The sequence below is a fragment of the Pleurodeles waltl genome, chromosome 6, assembly GCF_031143425.1.
Source record: "Pleurodeles waltl isolate 20211129_DDA chromosome 6, aPleWal1.hap1.20221129, whole genome shotgun sequence".
NCBI lineage: Eukaryota > Metazoa > Chordata > Amphibia > Caudata > Salamandridae > Pleurodeles > Pleurodeles waltl.
The window spans coordinates 808,319,347-808,343,139 of NC_090445.1; positions in this window are offsets into that span (position 1 = coordinate 808,319,347).

Genomic DNA, 23,793 nt, shown 5'->3' on the forward strand with positions numbered 1-23,793 from the left:
TTGCCCTGTTCAACGGTGCTTGCCATGGCGGTCTTTGCCCTGTTCAGCGGTGCTTGACTTTGCAGTTTCTGACCCGTTCAGCGGTGCTTGCCCTGTTCAGCGGTGCTTGCCATGGTGGTCTTTGCCCGGTTCCGCGGTGCTTACCCTGTTCACCGGTGCTTGACTTTGCTGTCTCTGACCTGTGCAGCGGTGTTTGCCATGGCGGTCCCTCATTGCCCAGCGGGGCTGTGGCTGCTGGGGCCCTCCTCGGCACTGACTCTGGCGGTGGTCTCCGGACCAGTGACAATGGGACTGCCCTCCTGGGCACTGACTCTGGCGGTGGTCTCCTGACCACTGACGATGGGACTGCCCTCCTGAGCACTGACTCTGGTGGTGGTCTCCTGACAACTGACGATGGGACTGCCCTCCTGGGCACTGACTCTGGCGGTGGTCTCCTGACCAGTGACGATGGGACTGCCCTCCCGGGCACTGACTCTGGCAGTGGTCTCCGGACCAGTGACGATGGGACTGCCCTCCCGGGCACTGACTCTGGCGGTGGTCTCCAGACCAGTGACGATGGGACTGCCCTCCTCGCACTGACTCTAGCGGTGGCGTACTGCCCAGTGACGATCGGGCTGGCAGAGGCCTCCTGGGCAGCGGGGATGATGGCGGCCTTCGCCGCCGTGCTGCTCTTCCCAGACTTTGGCGCTTTCTTCTGCCCCCTTCCCCACCTTGGGAGGAGTCACAGCTCAGTCGACACCCCCCCCCGGGACCCTTGTGAGCGGCTTTGCCGGCTGGAGTCTTCCCCCTATCCCGTCGGGTACTGTCCAACTTCTGGTGCTTCACAGGCGGGGGACTGGCTGTGCTTTGGCTCCGTGTCACACTGGCTGCCCTGGTGCCCGGTGCACTCCACATACCTCTAACAAGCACCACTGGTACCGGAGATTTTTTGGCTGAGGTGCTAGTACGGGACCTATGAATTGGAGGGGGTGATGGTGGGAAAGAGGTCAACGTTGATCAGGAAAAGTTTCTGACGAACACTGGGACGGGTAGCTGGAGAGGGTATGGGAGTGGAGGAAGAGGAGGTGGTTGTAGGAGGTGTAACTTTGGATGATTTGGGTGCAGGTGCATGTTCGGGAGGCTGTCGTGAGGTGGATGGATGTTGGGTGTGTGTGTGTGCCCGCGTTTGTGTACTTTGGGAGCGGGCGTCACAGACACACTGGGAGAGGACACAGGGGACGTGTAAATGGTAGTGGGGGTGGTGAGTGCAGGTGAGCGGGGTGTGGTGGTGGGTGTGCTGGTGCGAGTCCTAGTGGCTGTAGTGGTAGTGCATGCAGGTGAGAGTGTAGACGACACTGGAGGGAGGAGGGAGACACAGTGGAGGCAGTGGATATTGCTTTGTCTGTATGTGGGTGATGCTTGTGTGAGTGCCTGTGGGATGTGTGGTGCCTATGTTCCCTTGTGTGTTGACGTGTGTGCAGGCTGGTCTGATGGTGTGCTTGGGATAGGCAGATGTAGAGGGGATTGGGTCTGGGTGGAGGAAGTTGGAGGGGGGAGGCTAGACACAGGGACAATGGCTGCCATCAGTGCTGAGGCCAGAGATTGCAGGGTTCGATGATGGGCAGCCTGACCAGAATGAATGCCCTCCAGGAATGCATTAGTGTGTTGCAACTCCCTTTCTACACCCTGGATGGCATTCACAATGGGAGACTGCCCAACAGTGAGTGACCTGAGGAGGTCAATGGCCTCCTCACTGAGGGCAGCAGAGGTGACAGGGGCAGGGGCTGAGGTGCCTGGGGCGAAGGTGATGCCCACCCTCCTGGGTGAACGGGCACGCGGCGAAGGCTGAGGGGCTGCTGGGAGGGCGGTGCTGGTAGGGTGGTGGCGGCTGTACCTGTAGAAGTGGGGGGCACAGATGTTGCCGCCACCACAAGGTAGCTCCCATCGGAGGACGAGTCCGTGTCGCTGGTTGCTGATCCAGTGACCGCCGTGAAGCTCCCCTCGCCCTCCATCCCACTGGTGTATTCGGAGTCTGTGGTGTGGCCCTCCATGGCCATGTGGGATGCAGCCCACTCGTGCTCCAGTGCCACTGTACCTCCGCCTGATGATGCTGATGCACAAAAGAACAGGGAGAGCACAAAAATGGGGGGGGGGACAACAGAAGAAAGACAGTAGACCCCTGCACTACGCCGTGCTGTTGGGCTCTACAGATGCAGTTCCTGGGATATGGCCTACATGGCTATGGTGGACATCTGCACACATAGATGACACAGGGGCATGTATTCCTGTACTTGGCACTCCACAGAGGTAGGGTTGAGTGGCACATGGCCTGCATCACGGAGGGGCCTAGCCTACGGAACTCGCCCTGGCCTAGGGAAACCCACAGCCCTCCTCCCCCACCCAGACCCCTCCACTGCGCGCAAAGTCAGCTGAATGAGAGTGTACTCACCACCTTGTATCTGCTGTGATGCCCTCAAGCGCCCATCCAACTCAGGGCAGGCCACCGCCAGAATCCGGAACATCAGGGGGGTCATGGTGCAACGGGCACCCGTCCCACGTTGGGAGGCCATCCCCAGCTGAGCCTCCGCCGTCCTCTTGCACCAGCGGTGAATGTCCTCCCATCTTTTACGGTAGTGGGTGCTCTGTCTCTGGTGGACCCTCAGGGTCCGGACGTCCTTGGCGATGGCACGCCAAATATCCTTCTTCTGGTGGGTGCTGACCTACATGACATGGACAGAGGAAGAAGAGAAGTCATTACCAACTGCACCGTCGAAATGAGTGGCCCACATCCCTGCCTTTGCCATGTGGCACATGCATTCACAGTCCTTCATGCTCACAGAATTCTGCCCCCTTCCTTCTTACGACCAACCCGCTCCACCCAGGCATAGCCCATATAACTTGCACCCTATGTACTCACCTGTTGGTCTGGAGGACCGTAGAGTAGCGTGTACTGGGGGAGGACCCCGTCCACGAGCTTCTCCAACTCCTGTGCAGTGAAGGCAGGGGACCTTTCCCCAGACGCACGTGCCATTGTCTCTTCCAGACCGAGGTCACAGCAGCACTTGCAGTATAGGTCCTCTCCTGTCGAAGATCAGGTATCGAGTGATTCAACAGATAGAAAATTGCGGTGACGTCCGCAGCGGTGCGTATCATCACCGCCGGCGCACTTCGTCATTGGCTCCTGGGACCCATAGGGTACAATGTTAACCAATGCAGCATTGCGCCGCGGTCTTCGATCGCCTACCGCGATGGTGTACAACGCCAGCGCAGTTACCTCACATCCCATTGTCCCAGTTTAGAGGTCAGGCAGCTGCCATTTCAGGGGCCCACATGGCTTCATTTACAACTGCGTCACACATACCTAGGCCTGGACTCAACACTCTTACAGACAACTTTTTGGATTATGTTTCGTGTTCTGTGTAGCTGTGGGTACATACCTCTGAGTTGCTTGACTCTGTGGTCGCTTTTGTCCTTCCTAGGCACCGTCAGCTGGGACATGTGAGGAGATGGCGGAATCCTCCGGTGTACCGACCGCTGGTGGATCCGTTGACAATGGAGGCGCGACATTTAATCATCACCTACAGGTTTGACCGTGCCACAATCCAGAAACTGTGTACCCAGTTGGAGCCAGACCTGATGTCAGCAATCTGCCATCCCACAGGAATCCCCCCTCAAGTGCTATCAGTGCTCCATTTCCTTGCAAGTGGGTCATTTCAAACAACAGTGGCCATGGCATCAGGGATGTCCCAGCCTATGTTTTCCAACGTGTTGTCCAGAGTGTTGTCTGCCCTGCTGAAACACATGAGGAGCTACATCATTTTCCCTCAGGTGGAGGATTTGGCTACTGTTAAAGGTGACTTATGCCCTTGGACATATCCCTAATATCATAGGTGCCATTGATGGGACCCATGTAGCTCTGGTACCCCCCCACAGGAGTGAACAGGTGTACAGGAACTGGAAGAATTATCATTCGATGAATGTACAGATGGTATGTTTGGCAGACCAGTACATCTCCCAGGTAAATGTTATGTTCCCTGGCTCTGTGCATGACAACTACATCCTACGGAATAGCAGCATCCCTTATGTGATGGGTCAACTCCAGAGGCACGGGGTGTGGCTATTAGGGGACTCTGGTTACCCCAACCTGTCATGGCTATTGACCCCAGTGAGGAATCCCAGGACAAGGGCAGATGAACGCTACAATGAGGCCCATGGGCAGACTAGGAGGGTGATCGAACGCACCTTCGGCCTCCTGAAGGCCAGGTTCAGGTGCCTCCATATGACAGGTGGTTCCCTATTCTACTCACCAAGGAAGGTGTGCCAGATCATCATCGCCTGCTGTATGCTTCACAATCTTGCTTTGCGACGCCAGGTGCCTTTTCTGCAGGAGGATGGTCCAGATGACGGTGTTGTGGCAGCTGTGGAGCCAGTGGACAGTGATGAGGAGGAAGCAGAGGAAGAAGACATTGACAACAGGGACTCAGTCATACAGCAATATTTCCAGTGACACACAGGTGAGAACACTTTCTTGACTACTACAATACTTTCACACTTCTACCTCTATCCTGTCAGTCAATTTCAACCAGTATTTGGTAACTGAGTTGTACATTTCCATAACGGTTTCACAGGTGTGGTTACCAACGTGTGTCATCTGCTTGCATCCTTCATGGACTTGTGATGTGTGACATAGGTATGTTGACATTACTATTGAGAACGGATTTTGTCACTGTCATAGCTAATACACATTTTCTCAATCACAAACTGACTCCAGATTGTTTTGTGGTTCAAGGGTGTTTATTGAAGTGCTAAATATTGGAGGGGGTGGTAAAATGGTGAGGGGTGATGGTGGAGGAATGTCCATGGCAGAGTCCAGTCTATTAGTCTCACAGGTGCACTGCCCATATGTGCATAGAAAGTGGAGCTGAGGCAGTTCCAATATGGGCAGGGTTACAAAGTGGGACAGTGGGATGACAATCAGGGTGGTCTCATTTCTTGGCGGGGGTCTTGCCATCGTGCTCTGTCCTGTTCCTGGATCTCAGGGACCGCTTGCGGGGTGGTACTCCGTCTGCAGGGGGTGGGGTGCTGGTGTGGTGGTCCTGTGGTGGGGCGTCTTGTCCACTAGCGCCGGCGGAGGTGGTGGGCAGTTCATCGTCCATGCTAGTGTCAGGGGCCCCTTGGAGTGCCACGGTGTCCCTCATGGTGTTCTGTATGTCCTTAAGCACCCCTACGATGGTGCCCAGGGCGGAGCAGATGGTTCTGAGTTCCTCCCTGAAGCCCAAATACTGTTCCTCCTGCAGGCGCTGGGTCTTCTGAAACTTGGCCAGGACCACAGCCATCGTCTCCTGGGAGTGGTGGTATGCTCCCATGATGGAGGAGAGGGCCTCGTGGAGAGTGGGTTCCCTTAGCCTGTCCGCCCCCTTTCGCACGGCAGCCCTCCCAGTTCCCCTGTGTTCCTGGCCCTCCGTCCCCTGGACCGTGTGCCCACTTCCACTGTCCCCAGGTCCCTGTTGTTGTTGGGGTGGTGGGTTATCCTGGGTTCCCTGTAGTGGTGGACACACAGCTGATTGACGTGTCCTGGGTACGGAGGTATGGGCCCGCTAGGTGGGTGCTGTGCTGGTGTTTCCAGAGGGTGGAAGGTCTGTGTTGGGCTGTGCCTGTGTGAGGGGAACCGACTGTCCCGAGGCCCACGATGGTCCGGGCTGGTCATCTGGATCCAGTTGGCCAGAGCTGCTGTCATCACTGTGGGCCTCTTCTGTGGGTGGGGTAGAGATGTCTGGACCCTCCTGTCTGGTGACGTTAGGTAGTGGTCCTGCAGGGGTGTAAAAGTATGATTATTGTATATGTGTGTGTCATGGTGTGCAATGGGTGGGTGAGGGTGTACCCCAGTGCTAGCATTCCTGTGTGGGGGCTTGTGTGATGATGGTTGGGGGGGGTATTATGGGTATGTGCCGTGGGCATGCTTTAGTGATGGGTGTCCATGCTTTGTTGAGTCATGCAGGGCTTGGTGTTGGGATGGGTGGTTTGTGTTCTTAGTACATTAGTGAGGACTTGGAGTGATAGGGCAGGGGGTGAGGGTGGGGGTGTGTGATAGCATGCAGGTAGGGTGGGGGATATGATAGTTAAGATTTGACTTACCAGTGTCCATTCCTCCACCGACTCCTCCGAGGCCCTCAGGATGCATAATGGTCAAGACCTGCTCCTCCCATGTTTTTAGTTGTGGGGGAGGAGGTGGGGGTCCGCCGCCAGTCCGCTGTCCCGCGATGTTGTGCCTGGAGACCACAGAACGCACCTTCCCCCGTAGGTCGTTCACTTCTTCCTGATGTCGTCCCAATTTCTTGGGTGCTGTCCCACTGCATTGACCCTGTCGGCTATTCTTTGCCATAGCTCCATCTTCCTAGCTATGGGGGTGTGCTGCACCTGTGCTCCAAATAGCTGTGGCTCTACCCGTACGATTACCTTCACCATGACCCTGAGCTCCTCCTTGGAGAACCTGGGGTGTCTTTGCCATGCCATGGGTTGGTGTAGGTGATGTGTGGGGTGGTGTATGTGGTGATGAGTGTGGTGATGTGTAGTGGTGTGTGGTGTTTTGTGTGTGGATGTTGTGTGGGTGATGGTGTTGTGTGCCTCTGTGTGGTGGGGTTGTCTATTCTGTGCTCTCTCTCTGGCCTTCATCAATAATTTTGGGTTGTAGGGGTTTGTGTGTGATGTGGGTGTGTGTTTTATATTCTAATGGGTTTATGGGAGTGGTGTTTGTATGTGTATCAGGTGTGTGTCTTTCGAATTGTTCAATGTGGCGGTGTTTTGGAGATGTGTGTGTAGTTTGAGCGCGGCGGTGTGTACCGCCAATGGAATACCACGGTTGAAAGACCGCTGCGTGGATTCGTGGGTCGTGATAGCATGGGCGTGTTTCTGTTGGCGTGACGGTGGTGGTTTTGTTTTCACCAGTTTATCACTGACCTTTGGTGTGGCGGACTTGTGTGGGTGTCTGAATTTCGGCGGATTCCGAGATGTGGGTCATAATAGATCTGGCGGATATCCACGGCCGCGGCGGTGTATTGGCGGTCTTCTGCACGGCAGTAAGCGCCTTTTACCGCCAATGTTGTAATGACCACCAAAGTGTCTTTGAGCTGTCGAGCATATTCTAAAAGGTCTCTCCCTTCTTCATCTTCCTCCTCCCACTGTTCTGCCGCCATGTCTAATAGGCTCCGGGGCTGCCTGCCAAAGACTAGTTCAAAAAGACAGTACCCTGTGGAGGATTGTACATGACTTCGAATAGCATAGAGAACCAGGGGTAGCTACTTATCCTAATCTTTACCGGTATCTGAAATTGTCTTCTTCAGTAGAGATTTGATAGTGCGGTTATATAGTTCAACTAGGCCTTCTGTTTGAGGATGTTAAACCGATGTTTTCAATTGCGTAATGCCTAGTAAGGCACATATCTGTTTCATCAATTTAGACATAAAAGGGGTTCCTTGATTAGTTAAGATTTCTTTGGAAAATCCTACTCTTTAAAATAATTCAATCATTAATTGGGCCACCTTTGTAGTGTTCATATTCCATATAGGCACGGCTTCAGGATATTTAGTGGCGTAGTCTACCAATACCAAAATATATCAACACCCCTGGGTGGATGGTATAAGCAGTCCTCCTAAGCCCATACCAACCGGGTAAAAGGAATATCCACAATCGGTAAGGGATATAAGGGTGCTTTAGGTAGTTGGGGAGTGTTAGTAAGTTGACACCTGGTGCAGGTGGCATAATACTTTCTAATGTCAGAGAAAACACCTGGCCAATAGAAACGGGATAACAGGTAGGACTCTGCATTTTCACAGCCATAGTGACCTCCCTCACATTGTCCATGTGCCAAGAGTAGAACTTGAGCTCTAAAGGGACCTGGTACAAGCAACTGGGTCTTTCTTTGATCTTGGGTTCTTACATGCCTATAATGCAAACTTTTTTAACAAAAAAATAAGTTCCTACCTGATCGGGTAGCTAAGGAACAACCTGTTCTCAGGCATGCTTAAGTGTGGGGTCTTCTCTCTGACATATGCAAAAGCTCCTTGCAGGGTTAGCCATGGAAGGTACTGTAAGGGAGAAGGACACAGTATGAGTAAGCATTCCAGGACAATAGTGTTTCTTATTCTCCCTCTTTTGTCTCCGGGTTCATTTTCTCCTCCCCTTACCTGACTCTATTTCTTCCCCATAGAAAGGCCCCTCTGACAACCATTGTGTAGATTTTTCTTCTGCAAAGGCTTTCTTTAATAGGGAGATAAAGTCAGGATAATCCGTGCCAAGGATCAGGTCCTGCCTAAAGTCAGGTATCTCTTCCACCCTGAGAACCTCTGCATTATCCCTCCATTCTAAGGTGGCATAGGCAAGAGGATATGTATGTGTCTCACCATGTACACATGTTATGGCTGTTTTCTGGTTGGGCATCCTTTGTTTTGGGGATATTCTTCTGCCTGGATCACAGACTGGTGACATCCCAAGTCGATTAAGGCCTGTACGGGTTTACCATTTACTTGAATCTGAATAAGATACTTCATTGGTTGCCCCTCAATGCATAGAACCCTTTCTTTTGAAAAACCTATTTCTTCGGGTTCAGGGCTTTGAACCCGTCGGGGACAATTCTGGGCGATATGTCCCCACTCAGCACAATTAAACCATTGAGGTTGATTGTTGGTCTCTCTGCTGTTGGGTCTAGAAAGCTTAGGAGTCTCCAGAGGTTCCCTTATTGGGGTTTTCTCGTCTATCAGCTTCCCTACCAGAAGTAATGCCCTGTTATTTCGGGACTGATGTCCTTTACACTCCATGGTTCTATGGTAGGCATTAGCTAAGTCTATAGCTTGGGTATTAGAAAAGTTTGGGTGTTGTTTTATCCAGTATCTAGTGGGAATAGGTAAGGCCTATAAATACTGTTCAAGTAGGATCTTGTGGATTATTTCCTCCTTCGTAGATTCCTTCGGTTTTAACCATCGTAATGCTAAATCCAGAATCCTGAAATATAACGCTCTCGCACGATCTTGGATACCCTACTTCTCTCGCCTGAATTTTTTTCTTTAGTATTCGCTGTTGTACCCTAGTCTTTCTAGTATGGCTTTCTTAATGTTGTCATATGGAGTAGTCCCTCTGGGGTTGGCTGCCTGATAAGGACTTTGTAATTTGCCTGTCAACAAGGGGGCAACATATTGGCCCCACCGTTCTAGGGACCATGTGGCTGAAAGAGGGACCCTCTCAAAGTTAGTAAAAAATGAGTAAGGGTCTTTCCCTGGTGCATATTTTTGGAGAACTGAACTAGGTACACTCGGATGTACTTTAGCATTGGCTATGGTCTCTGTTAGTTTTGTATGGTGTTTCATGTACTAGCTGATTATTTGCTGTTATGGTAGCTTGGCTTTTCAGAGCCGCCTGTAATTGCTCTCGGTCTTTTTCAGCATTTTTCTCTTGTTCCTCAATGGCCTTCGGCTAATTAACCCCTAGGCTCATGTCAGTATCCATTGTCAACCGGGGTAGGGATGGGTGGTTTAGAGTCAGTATTATTATTATCCCACTTCAGACACCAGAAACATAGAAGTCCCTTTATCAAACAGACAAACTACAGGTGAGGGTTCATGATGTGCTGATTATGTTTATTTCTTGGTTGTATTATGATTAGGAAGAAAATAAGTGTTTTAAGGTCTTTGGCCCTCATTACAACCCTGGCGGTCAGTAAAGAAGTGGCGGTAATACCGCCAACAGGCCGGTGGTAAAAAAAAATGACATTACAAGCATGACGGTGAAGGCCATGCCAAACCGCCACTTCTCCACTCCGACTGCCAGGGTGGTAAAGACCGCTGCACTGGAGACTTCGGTCTCCAGCCCGGCGGCCGTCACTACACCGCCGACAGTATCACGACCCTGCATACCGCCATGGATTTTGTGAGGTTCTGTACTGCCACGAAATCCATGGCGGTAGGCACTATCAGTGCCAGGGAATTCGTTCCCTGGCACTGATAGGGATCTCCCACCCCCCCTCCCCAGATTCCTCCCCCCACACCCACGACCCCCCTACCACCCTGCAAAGGTGGCAGGACTCCCCTCACCAACCCCTCCCAACACTGACATACACACCCCCACCCCCACCCCTCTACACGCATACTTATATACCAATTACACAACCACACAGACATATGCGCACACATTTCCCATACAAACAACATACCCCGCATGCATCCACGCCCTCACACACCCCCTCTACACACTCACATGCACACCCTCATGCACGCACACAACACACCCCTACCCCTCTCCCCCAATGGACGATTACCTTACCTGGACCATTGATCCTCCGGGAGAGAACGGGACCCATGGGGGTTGCTCCACCTCCAGCTCCCCATCACCAGAACACCGCCACACCGAATCCTGTGTTGGGATTTGGTGGACGGTGTTCTGATGACGTGGCGGTGGAGGTGGAGCAGCCTCCACTTTACCACTTCACCGCCGACCGCCAGTATGGCTGCTGGCGGCTCTCTGTCCGGAAAAGGGCCTAGGGCTGCCAGTAGTCACAATACGCTGTGCGGAAAACTGCCTGCAATGGCGGTCTTCAGCACGGCGGTACCTCGGGGGTCTTGTAAAAAGACCGCCGATGTAGAAATGAGGCCCTTTGGGCCAGATGTATCAAAAAAAGATTTGCATATCTTAAATAGAGAATTTTAAGAAATCGCTATTTAAGAAATACAAAATGGTATGTAAGAAATTTGCGATTTGGTAGTAGCGATTTCTTAAAATTCACAAATGCTATTACTGAATCGCAAATATAGAATGCAACTCCAGAGAGTAGAGAATGGGCCTGTGGGCCCGTAGGTGTGAATGGTTTTGCGTTTCCCAATTTGCAAATTCCAGTTAGGAATTCGCAAATTAGGAAATGCAAACCCCAGGGTGCTGGGGGCCTAAGGCCCCGCCTGATGCACCCCCAAAAATATTTGCTGACATGTGAAGCACACACATGCCTTAGGGGCATGTGTGCGCTTCATGTCAATTTTAAAAATGCATTTATAATGCATTTTTTTAATTTGCACATGCTTTCCACCAACTTGGATTTGGTGGTAATTGCATTTCCTAAATGCCCAATTAGCATTTAGAAAATGCTTGATACATGTGCTTTGGAAATCGCGAATAGGAATTCTCTATTTGCGATTTCCTATTTAGAGAATTGAAATTTGCAATTCTCTTAATGGGGGTCACAATTTTAAGGAATCGCTATTTTAGTGATTCCTTAAAATTGCACAGCGAATGCCTTTCATACATTGTGAAAGGTATTTTTGCATTAGCAAACGGCTGGATTTTGCGATTTGCACCGTTTGCGAATGCAAAAATGTTTGAAACATGTGGCCCCTTGTTTTTATGTTTGGCTCCCCTTTCCTTCCTCTGGTGGGGACCTTGCCCACCCTTGTGGTGATCCCCTGATATGCCTTCTTGTGGACCCTAGTCTGCCTCTTTAGCGAGCTACCTTAGATCAGTAAGGACACTATTAATCAAGTGTTGCCAGAGCTGTGGCGAACAATTACTGAGCATGTGCTCTCTTGCAAACAGATCATACATCCCTTTGTAATCATTCACCTCATTGCCCTTCACCAAGCCATCCAATGCCTTGAAGAAGGAATCCACAAGTTCCACACAGGACTGCTGGTGCAGCATCTGCCTGTCCCTAAATGTCTGCATATACTTCTCAGAGATGAGATCAAATTTTCTGACACGGGTTTTCCTCAAGGGGCAATAACTCACCCTGCCCCTCAACTCTAAGGCTAGTAGCCCTCCCAATCCTCCTCATGGATCCTATGCATCTGTTAAACTACCACATAAGCTTCAAAATATTTGTCAATGTTGTCCCCCACAGCAAAGTCAGACACCAGACCTCTAGGAATATGGGCCTTCTTCTTCAGAGAGCAATGTAGGCACACTGCCACCATCACTGCTTGGCTCTGCCTGTCTGGCCTTGATGTCTAGCTCATTAGAAATCAGTTTATAACCCAACATAATGCTGAAGTCCTTTCAGCCTTAGCCTTTTTTTGATCTGCTTTTATGGGCAGGTTCTTTTCCTTCCTTTTTCAACTGAGCCATCTGCAACCTATCCCTCTCACCTGCCTGACTGCCAGCTCGTCTAGGGACAGGCTTGAGAAGATACAATGCTATCTGCTCTGGCAGAGAGTTCCAACTCATCAGCTGAATGCTGCATCTCAGGACTGGTATTCAGGCCCTACTCTGGTTCCTCTACATCATTCCGTCTATCTTGGTCATCTGTTGTGACTGGCAACTGGAGGGGCCTCAACCCATATCTTCAGAGCCTTCTGGAGCTCGGCCTTCCTGGTGTTCCTTTTGGTGGGCAGCTCCCTCTCCATCACAAACTTCTATGACCTCAGTCACTGTGTAGCTCTACAGATTGTGGAGAATTTAAAACTGAAAGTGGTCACAAGTTATTTATCTGTGATTTTCCGTATAACACAAATTCACTGTATGGTACTGCACTGACACAAGTGGTAGCTCTCACCGCTGATCCCCAAAGTGAGAACTAGGTTATTAGTTGAGGTGGGTTCAACCCTACTCAATCAGCAGCCACAATCCGTGTCAGGGTGAGGCACAAGGCAAGCCACCAACTAATTCGTGCTCAACCCACTGGTTGATTGGCACAGAGCAGCTAGGCTTAACTTAGAGGCACTGTGTAAAGTATTTGTTCAATAAATAAAGTCAAAGCACTTCACAAGAAAGGTTCCACACCAATTTGTAAAAGTAGAGCAAAATGTAATAAATAAATAAAAACAAAAACACTAAAAATCAAAATAAGTAGAACCAGAGAAATGCAATTTTAAAGATTTAAGTGAAAATAGCAATAAAAATCTCAAAGCGCCACTAGTGGCTATCTGGTCATGTTGATAATGGAAGAAAGGTCACAAGTTCAGGCCGCGCTGGGCTACAGGTTGGATACAGGGAACTTGTTAGTCCTCCTGAAATGTTACTATCTCATAAAATCTCAGTCCAACAAAAAGAATACTGTTCATGGTGGAGGGAGCCACAAGAAGCAAAGAAGCCTTGCAAGTGCTAATGAATGTAGTTTGAAGATCAATCCTGGCATTGTGGGTGATTGTCGCTGTAGCACTAACATCCTGTTGTTGTTGCAAGCTGAGCATGCATTGGCACTCCCCGCAAGCAGGCAATGCTGTTGCTTGAAAAGTTGGGTTGATGGTGTCAGGCTCTTGGTTCCTTTGTCCACTCTTGTGTGGTTTGTGTTCTGGCATTCTATACTATTGCTCACATCCCCATCCCCTCTTGCCTTCTGTCCCACAACACTTCAGTAGTCACAAAAATCATCAGTGCAGAGTACCGCCTGTGGCATTATGAGCCGGCCTACCGCCATGGTTTCTGCGGAGTTAGCACGCCGCAAAAAAAAAAGGGGGTAGAGCCTATCAGTGTGAGGGAATTCCTTACCTCTCACCGGTAGGTGGCTCCCCAACGCCCAGCAGGCTCCTATCTCTCCCCACACACCCCTCATCCAAACTCACCCCCGCAGTCCCACAGCAAGCACCTAACCACCCACCCCATCCAAACTCATCCCCACCCCCAATTCAAGCACCCCACCCCTGATTCATTCACAAACACCCCACACCCCCATACACGCACAGAACCGCAGACATGCGCACACTCACACACAACACCCATCCATGAACACGCAGACATGTGCCTGCCACACAACTGCCCCCACACCCATACACATACACCCTCACGAGCATGCATAAACCCATTCACCTACACTTTCAGGTACGCATTCACTCTTACATACCAACACGCATTCAGGCACGCATTCATGCAGACATACTCACACACATTCATACACGCATTCACACAGACATCCAAACACCCATTCAGGCACGCACACACTGACATGCAGACATGCACTCACTTCAGCCCATTCACCTACATTTCCATGCACGCATTCACTCATACATACCAACACGCATTCAGGCATGCATTCATGCAGAAATACTCACACGCTTTCACACAGACATCCAAACACCCATTCAGGCATGTAGACACACTGACATGCAGACTTGCACTCACTTCAACTTTCATACACGTATTCTCTCACACGCATAAAACTGCGCATACACCACAACACTCACATTCACACACACATGCATACACACAGGCAGACACCACACACTTACACAAAACACCCCCACCATCCCACCTTGTCTGACGAGGAGGTTGCCCGGCAGGGAAGGGGTGGCGCCATCGCCAGCAGGACAGTGCCAGGCCTTACCAATGGCCTTAATATGGCTTGCGGCATCCTACTGGTGGGACAGTGCTGGTGGTAGCAGCATGTAGTAAAGTCCAAGGAAACACCAGACGTCCAGACGAGGTATGTTGAGAGGCTAATCAGATTTATTCCAGGAAAAATCCGCATAACAGATGAACCCACGACTGAGGCTTCCGGGCAGCTCCACATCCACACAATAACCGAACACTGTGGAACAAGGAATGAATCAAATGCCTCAGGAAAGGTTCCAAACTACATCACAATTGAAATGAGCTGTACTACCAATAAGAATACTACATTTCCCTCTCCCTTTAACAAACACACAAAAAAAGTTTAAGTCAATTACACAATATTATAACAATTAAAACTTTGAATCACAAATCAATACATCACAAAATCCTCAAATTTTGCTGGTAAAACAGATGGTCTGGATCTTTGGAAACATTGGCCACATTGATCTGCTTCTTCAACCATGTATCCGTGCAAGATGATATCCTAGAACCTCCATGAGGCATTAAACGTCTACCATTCTCTTTTTGAGATTGTGTGGTATGTGAACAAACATCAGTAGAAAGCATAGGTTTGCCTTCCTCATTATTACAACATGTTTTGAAAAATATTTCAGCTTGTGTTTTAGAAATCGGTACAACACTGTCTTCATTCCACCACCCCTTATTTTTTAACAAAACAGCCGCTTTACTCATTTTAATCACCTTTACAGGTAGAGTAAACTTTGACTCACCTTTTCTTACTTTGTTGGGTTTCCTGATCAGAACCCAATCATTTACCTGAACACCAACTTCACGAGTGTTGTGTTTACCTTTATAATACCTTCATAATACTCCTTTAGTTTAGACTGATTATACCAAACCTTCTCTCTAAAAATCATCCCCAAATAGATAGGGGGTGATTCTCACCCTGGCGGGCCGCCCGCCAGCCCAGGGCAAATCATCCTTCCCACGAGGACGCCGGCTCAGAATTGAGCCGGCGGAGTGGGAAGGTGCGACGGGTGCAGTGGCACCCGTCGCGTATTTCAGTGTCTGCATAGCAGACACTGAAATACAAAGTGGGGCCCTCTTACGGGGCCCCTGCAGTGCCCTTGCCATTGGCATGGGCACTGCAGGGGCCCCCAGGGGCCCCGTGGCACCCCCTACCGCCATCCTGTTCCTGGCGGGAGACCCACCAGGAACAGGATGGCGGTAGGTGGTGTCAGAATCCCCATGGCGGCGGAGCTCGCTCCGCCGCCATGGAGGATTCACAAGGGCAGCGGAAAACCGGCGGGAGACCGCCGGTTTTCCGCATCTGACCGCGGCCGAACCGCCCGGGTCAGAATGCCCTGCGGGGCACCGCCGGCCTGTCGGCGGTGCTCCCGCCGACCAGAGACCGCCGGGGTCAGAATGACCCCTATAGTTTCTTACATGACTATCTTTTTTACTAGTGCTAAGCCAAGCAGCAGCAAATTTGTCTTCACCTCCCTACCTCGTAATGCACGAAAAGGAGTTACATCAGTGGTAGAATGAGGTGTAGTTAAATACGGCCACACTTTACCCTTCAAAAATTCTGTAACATCAAGATTTGAATGAAGAGCTGTTTGTACACCTTCTTTCAAAAAACAATTGACCCTCTCAACCAAACCATTAGATGATGGACTGTACAGTGCTACTTGTAAATGAACAATATCATGTTTGTGCATAAAATCTTTCATTTCTCTCAATACAAAATGTGTTCCATTCTCTGTAACAACATATTTGGGATTTCCCTCAATTTGGAAAATTGTATCCAAAAATCAAATAGCTGATTTGGTACAAGGAGCATCTACAAACTCAAAATAAATCCACTTCGAGAAATAGTCCACTAAAACAATCAAGTATTTCCCCTCACCAGGTACCAAGACAAACGGGCCAGAGAAATCCATAGCCACTTTTGTTCATGGACTCTCTGGGATAGGTACCGGCAATAATGGTTTATGACTGGACTTCCAATGTTTGTCAGACACAATACACTGTAGACATTTTTCAACCAAAATGGAAACTGACTTGTTCAAGCCTGGCCACCAAAAATACTGTTTGAGTTTCTTGGATGTAGCTGAAATACCCAGATGCCCTGCATGTGCTAATTCAGTGAGACGTGCACATAAAGAAAAAGGAGGTACAAAGTGTTTCGTGTGCAAATATTGTTTTCAATCGACAATTCTAAAGCCACTTGCCCAATATATCTTAAATCATGAGATAGTGACTTTATAGGCGGCCACCCAGATTTAATATACTGAATCACTCTCTGTAAACACTCATCTTGCCCAGTGGCCCTTATCAACTCTTGCTCCGAAATCACACCATCACACAGAGCAAGCACATCCACCATAGCTACAGCACACTCTTCATCTTCCAGCATGCTTCCCTCTTTCTCATCCAAAGGTAACCTTGACAAACAATCTGCAAGATAATTCTTCCCTCCTTGAAGATATTTTATACTAAAATTATACTCTTCGAGTTTGGATAACAACCTAATTAGATGTGCAGATGCTTTACCAAGTCCATTTCCACTCAGCATATAAACCAGAGGTTTATGGTCCATCTACAAATCAAATGACATTCCCCAAACATATGTTTTAAATTTTTCTACTTCCCACACTCAAGCTAATGCTTCTCTTTCTATAGTGCTACAATTTGCTTCAGCCTCTGGAAGAGTTCTCGAAGCAAAAGCTACTGTATTCTCCTTACCTCTTAACCATTGTTCAAATACTGCCCCTATTCCTTTGAGGCTAGCATCAACTGTGATGAACTACTTTCCTTGAGGTTCAAACGGCTGTAGAGAGGGTGCTGCCACAACTAGTTTCTTGATCTCATTAAAAGCCAGATCCACCTGTTCTGACAAACAAATTTGGCTCCTTTCTTAATAAGAGAGCGTAAAGGCTGTACTAATAAACTGTAACCTGGAACAACCCAAGCATAGTACTCACAAAGCCCCAAACAAGGCCTTTGTGAATCCTTGTCTGTAGATGGAGGAACATCCACTATGGCCTTCACATTACAAGCTTTAAGTTTGATTCCTAACTCTGAAATTGTATGCCCTAAGTATTCTACTTCTTTTGTCATGAATTTGCACTTATCTAGTTGAACTCTCATTTTATGATGTGCCAATATGCTCAAAACCTTTTCCAGTACAACAACATGTTCATGTTTAGTTTTGGTGAAAACAAGAATATCATCTTGAAATGCTTCAACTTGTTTCACTTCACTAAACAGATTGTCTATCAATTTTTGAAAAACACTGTCCGCTGAAGCAAGCTCAAAAGGTAATTTTAAATATTTATAGGCCCCAAAAGGTGTAACAAATGTTGTTAAAACTGAGAATCAGATGTAAGTGCTATCTGATGATAGGCTGAATGCAGATCTACAGTAGTGAAATACTTGGAATCTCCTACATTAGCTAACATTTCTTGCATGTGAGATAACAAATGACAATCCACTACTATATTTTGATTAAGTGATCTAAGATCCACACAGAGGCGGTCATTCTGACCCTGGCGGTCTTTGACCGCCAGGGCGGAGGACCGCGGGAGCACCGCCGACAGGCCGGCAGTGCTCCAATGGGGATTCCGACCGCGGCGGTAAAGCCGCGGTCGGACCGGCACCACTGGCGGGCTCCCGCCAGTGTACCGCCGCCCCATTGAATCCTCCACGGCGTCGCAGCTTGCTGCACCGCCGCGGGGATTCCGACCCCCCCTACCGCCATCCAGATCCCGGCGGTCCGACCGCCGGGATCCGGATGGCGGTAGGGGGGGTCGTGGGGCCCCTGGGGGCCCCTGCAGTGCCCATGCCACTGGCATGGGCATTGCAGGGGCCCCTGTAAGAGGGCCCCTACATGTATTTCACTGTCTGCTGCGCAGACAGTGAAATACGCGACGGGTGCAACTGCACCCGTCGCACAGCTTCCACTCCGCCGGCTCGATTCCGAGCCGGCTTCATCGTGGAAGCCTCTTTCCCGCTGGGCTGGCGGGCGGTCTGAAGGCGACCGCCCGCCAGCCCAGCGGGAAAGTCAGAATTACCGCCGCGGTCTTTCGACCGCGGAACGGTAATCTGACGGCGGGACTTTGGCGGGCGGCCTCCGCCGCCCGCCAAGGTCAGAATGAGGGCCAGAGTCTCAAATCACCACTTTTTTTCTTCGTTATGACAATTGGTGACACCTACTCAGATGAGTCAGTGGGTGTAATTACTCCTTCCTCTGTCAATTTTCCTAAACTTTTCTTTAAATCACTTCCCACACCTAAAGGTATTGATCTGACCTTATGTACAACTGGAACAGCTCCTTTTTTAAGTTTAATGTGATGTTCAAGCCCTTCTACTCTAATTAAAGCATCTTTAAAAACTTCAAGAAATGTCTGTGCCATTAACTGTTTGATATTCTCATCATTCTCAATGTTCAAAATAGGCATGCCACCCAGTACAACAGGATTCTTACAGCCCGCACACAAGTATATACCTAATTTCACCAAATCTCTCCACCCCACAATGTCTCGTCCTTTAACAGCCGCATAAATCTTAGGCGGTCATTCTGACCGCGGCGGGCGGCGGTCGCCGCCCGCCATGCAGTTACAGCCGAATGACCACACCGCAGTCAAAAGACCGCAGCGGTCATTCCAACTTTCCCGCTGGGCCGGCGGGCGACCGCCAAAAGGCCGCCCGCCAGCCCAGCGGGAAAGGCCCTGCAACGAGGAAGCCGGCTCCGAATGGAGCCGGCGGAGTTGCAGGGGTGCGACGGGTGCAGTGGCACCCGTCGCGATTTTCACTGTCTGCAAAGCAGACAGTGAAAATCTTTGTGGGGCCCTGTAAGGGGGCCCCTGTACTGCCCATGCCAGTGGCAGTGCCAGTGGCCAGGGGCACCCGTTCCCGCCATCCTGGTTCTGGCGGTGGACACCGCCAGAAACAGGCTGGCAGGAAGGGGGTCGGAATCCCCATGGCGGTGCTGCAAGCAGCGCCGCCATGGAGGATTCCCTGGGCCAGGGGAAAACCGTAGGGAAACCGCCGGTTCCCCTTTTCTGACCGCGGCTTTACCGCCGCGGTCAGAATAGCCCAGGAAGCACCGCCAGCCAGTTGGCGGTGCTTCCGCCGCCCTCCGCCATGGAGTATTGATCACTCTACCCAGGCATTCAAGGTTAGAAATAAAATTGCCTAACAAGTCCACATCTTGTTCTCCAAATTATTTTGGACATATATCAGCTGGTATCAGTTTTGCATTCTTAGGCCATAATTTGTGAAATGTGCCATCAGCTAGAATAGTTACAGGTGCACCTGATTCTGCCATTACTGTAATTTTCTTTTCATCAATGGTGACTTGACAAAAAGGTCCTTGTATAATTTTACTTTCTTCACAACCTGGAAGATTCTTTTCCCTGGAGTTCAAGTCTATTGTCAATAGTACATTTGAAAATTTGTCTCTACTTTCTTGTACATTATCTTCCTCATCAGGTAAGCTGAGACTGTTGACCTTCGTTTTGGTGTATAATCCTACATATGCACTGCATACTGACTGAAAATGACCCATCTTGTGACATCTGTTACATTTCTTTCCTTGTGCAAGACACGATGAAGAGTTTCCAATGTGATTCTTAGATCCACATCTATAGCATGTGTTGCTGTTTTTCTGAAATTTGTTTTCTTTCCTCAAAGCACATATAGATGTGGATTCATTAGAAATGTAATCAATGGGAGACAAACCACTCTGGCTTTGGTGTTCTTCCCCATGATTTGACATTACTTGGGGAGTAACAATAAATATCTCAATACTCTTTGCTATGCCTATGGTTTCCATTAAAGATGGGTTCCTGCAAGTCAACAGTCTTCCGTGAATTTTCTTTTAGAAGCAAGTAAAAACAAACTGATCCCTTATGTAAATATCCATGCTATTCTCAAACTCACATTTGGATGCCAACACTCCTAGTGTGTGGCAATGGATTCCTCCACCGTCTCGGCACAAGTTTGTTTACATTTGAAAAAATTATGTCTTTCCAAAAGAACACTTGGTTCTTCTGAATACTGCTTGCACATACGTTCTTTCGCTTCGAATTACACATTCCAGGGAGTGTTTTCATTAATAGGGGCAGGTATTACTGGAAGATTATCAAAAACTCTTTGCCCAGCGATACCTAGATGATTGAAAAGCAAGGCCATTTTCCTAACCAGAAAATATTCACTTGCGTCAATAGCTGTGAAAAGTTTTTAAAAATACGTAACAATTCCTTCCACTTTATGTCTGGTTTACCATGTTTTTGCAAGAATGGTTGTGGTTGGATTACTCCTTGAAATGTCGCCATTCCAACAAACAAGATAACATTTCCCCTATGAAGGGCTTCACCATTGACTTATTTATATATATTATTATCATATATATATATATATATAAATGTATATATATATATATTGTAGAATGGATAAAATGTCCCAAAACAAGATGGCAACCAAAAACTAAATAAAAACTGATGAATATTATGTAAATGGACTACGTCCCAAACCAAAATGGCTGACAAAACGAAGAGCTGAGGAGCTTCCTTTAACAATATTTCCCAGAATGTTTCTTCTGAACATAAAATTCAAAGTGTATCCTTTATTTTATTTACTTGTCCATAGCTGTTTTTTTTTCAAATATACAAGTATCCAAGAATGTCAATTTGTTAACTTAAGCGCGTCGCTTCATTCCTTTGTATCCCAGGATGCAGTGCGCGATGCGCGAGAGGTTGAACGTGCGCACCAATTGAGGCGGGCGTAATTATGCACGCATCAAATCAAAAATGCACATGCATCAAGTAAAACGTAGAGCGCGCGCACCTTTGAAAAAAAAACAAGCTTAACTTTGTGCCGCAAATTACAAAAGTTGCACTCCACAACATGAAGACTCACAGTTTTCCTCTTAATATTGCAAGTTGAGAGTGTGAAGGTACGTTTACTTTTGTCCTCAGCTATTATTTTTTTTTCCTTTCATCTGTGGGTTCGTCGTTCGGTTAATCCGCGTCGTACCCTACTACTGGTACCAAATGTAGTAAAGTCCAAGGAAACAGCAGACGTCCAGACAAGGTATGTTGAGAGACTAATCAGATTTATTCCAGGAAAAATCCATATAACAGATGAACCCACGACTGAGGCTTCCGATCAGCTCCACGTCCACTGAAATAACCGAACACAGGACAGGTCAGGAAGCAAAGTAGTCAATATATGCATACTATGAGAGATTGTTGCAGGTGTTCAAACATTAAAGTGGGACAGAAACAATTTAGCTGAAAGACAAGATTAATTTTGTGTTCAGATTTGATGAATGATTGAGACACGAAATTAGCCAGATGATTAAGAGTCGTTTGATTTCTTACCAAGCAAAGCCGATTGATGAAGTATTGCAGTATGCAAAGTACTGTAATGATGAGATTGAGTTGAAACAGAGAAAGTTGAAAGAAAAGGTGATGGTGATGCAGATTAAGATGGTACAATCAGGAAAGCAGGGAAGTTCTCTACAGCAGCAGCAGGGAAACATATGGTTGCAAAACCAGGCAAAAGGTAGAGGTCACGGTGGAATGTGAAATGTGAAATGTCCTGATTTGAATACAGTGGTTGTTCAGAATGAAGATCATGGAATGTCCGATGTTAGTGCAGGAAGGTGCACTAAATCAATTAGTTCCCAAATATGAGAGGACTGAGAATAAGAGGTCAAAATCCAAATTTCTAAAGTAATGTGAATCAGATGCAACGTTTTCAGCCTATGCAACAGATGCCAATGCCAAGTTTACAGATGGCCCAGTCACAGCAAATGCAACCTCAAGTGCAAATGGTATCTAGGCACCAAACTGAAATACCTCAAGCCCCAATTGAGCAACAGCAGGTGATGCTTTCTCAGCAGGTAACAGGTCAAAGGCTTAATTAGAGTACTAACACAATACACCAGTACCCATTACACAGTGAGGATGAAGCAAATAATGACTGGGTGAACAAAAGTTCAGATGAAGAAGAATGTGTGTTAGAGGCTTCATTAGAAGTAGATCAGAAAGGTCCATATGTGAAAGGAAAGTAATGGGTCACAAGGTCTCACTTTTAGTTCACACAGGAGCTACATGCCCTACAGTGACAACTTTAGATATTCCATAATTAATCCTATTAGTAGTTGCTAACCATTATTTTACAAACATTATTAAATGACTGTTCAGGTTAGAAATTGGCAGCTTTAAAGGATTACACAAATTCATAGTTTGTGTTTCGAGTCCGGTGTCCCTACTGGGAAGAGACTTGCTATACAAAACAAGATGTTTGCTTACTTGTTCAAATGATTGAACTGCCATTCAGACAAACAGTGATGATGAAGATGACTTGTCCACAGAAAGAGATTGTGACACAGTGAATGAGGAATACCCCATGATCACTTTCTTTCCAGTTCTTACAGTGCTTGATCCTCCTTCTGATTTACAAGGAACAGATAAAATGAAAGTGTGGGATTTCACAGGAAAATACTTTGGTCTAATCAAAGGAGTTGAACCAGTTAAGGTCCCAGTCAAGGCAAATTTCAATTTTTCCCCCAGATTCCTCAATGCCAAATGACACAGGGCACTATTGAAGGGATCGCACCAATAATTGCAGAATTTGTAAACCAAGGTCTTTTAAAAGAAGTGTTGAGCAGGCCATGTAATTCACCAATAACAGGACTGCGAAATTTGCAATTGTTCAGGATTTGAGGAAAAGAAATGTTATTGTGATTAAGGGCCTCATTAACACCTCATCGGTCTTTCCCAAAGACCGCTGAGGCTGCGGGTGCCAGTATACCGCCAGTGCTGGCAGTATCACTGGCTCCCTATTTTGACTTTTCCACTAGGTTAGCAGACAGTAACATTGTTACCGTCCGCTCGCCCAGCAGAAAAGTCACATCAACATTGCAGCCGGCTCATAATAGAGCCGGCGGCAATGTTGATGTGCAGCGGGTGCAGTGGCACCCATCGCGCATTTCAATGCCCAAAAATCGGGCAGTGGAATGCGTGATGGGGCTGTGCCTGGGGCCCCTGCACTGTCCCCTAACCGCCAGCCTTTCCACGGATAGGTTGCCGGGAAGGGGAAGGGGAGAGCGCTGCCCTGGTGGATTACGACCGCCAGGACTGCCATGGTGGTATACCGCCAGTGCCGGTGGTGTTACCGCAGCGGAACCACCATGGTCCAAATAAGGTGACGAGTACCACCAGCCTGTTGGCGGTAGTATTGCCACTATTACGTTGGTATTATTTCAGATCCCATGCGATGCAGAATGGTTCACCACAGTGGACCTGTCACAAGCATTCTTTTCTATACCTCTTCATGTGGATAGCCAATTTATTTTCTGTTTTAAAATTTTGGATCAAGTACATTGTTTGTGTAGAATTCCTCAAGGGTTTTCAGATTCTCCGTCCTTTTTCAACCAGATCCTGAAAAAGAGCTGGGAGTCCTTGGAAATGCCTTTCCAATCGACCTTAGTCCGGTACATTGATGAGTTGTTAGCTGCATCAAAGACCAGAGAAGCAT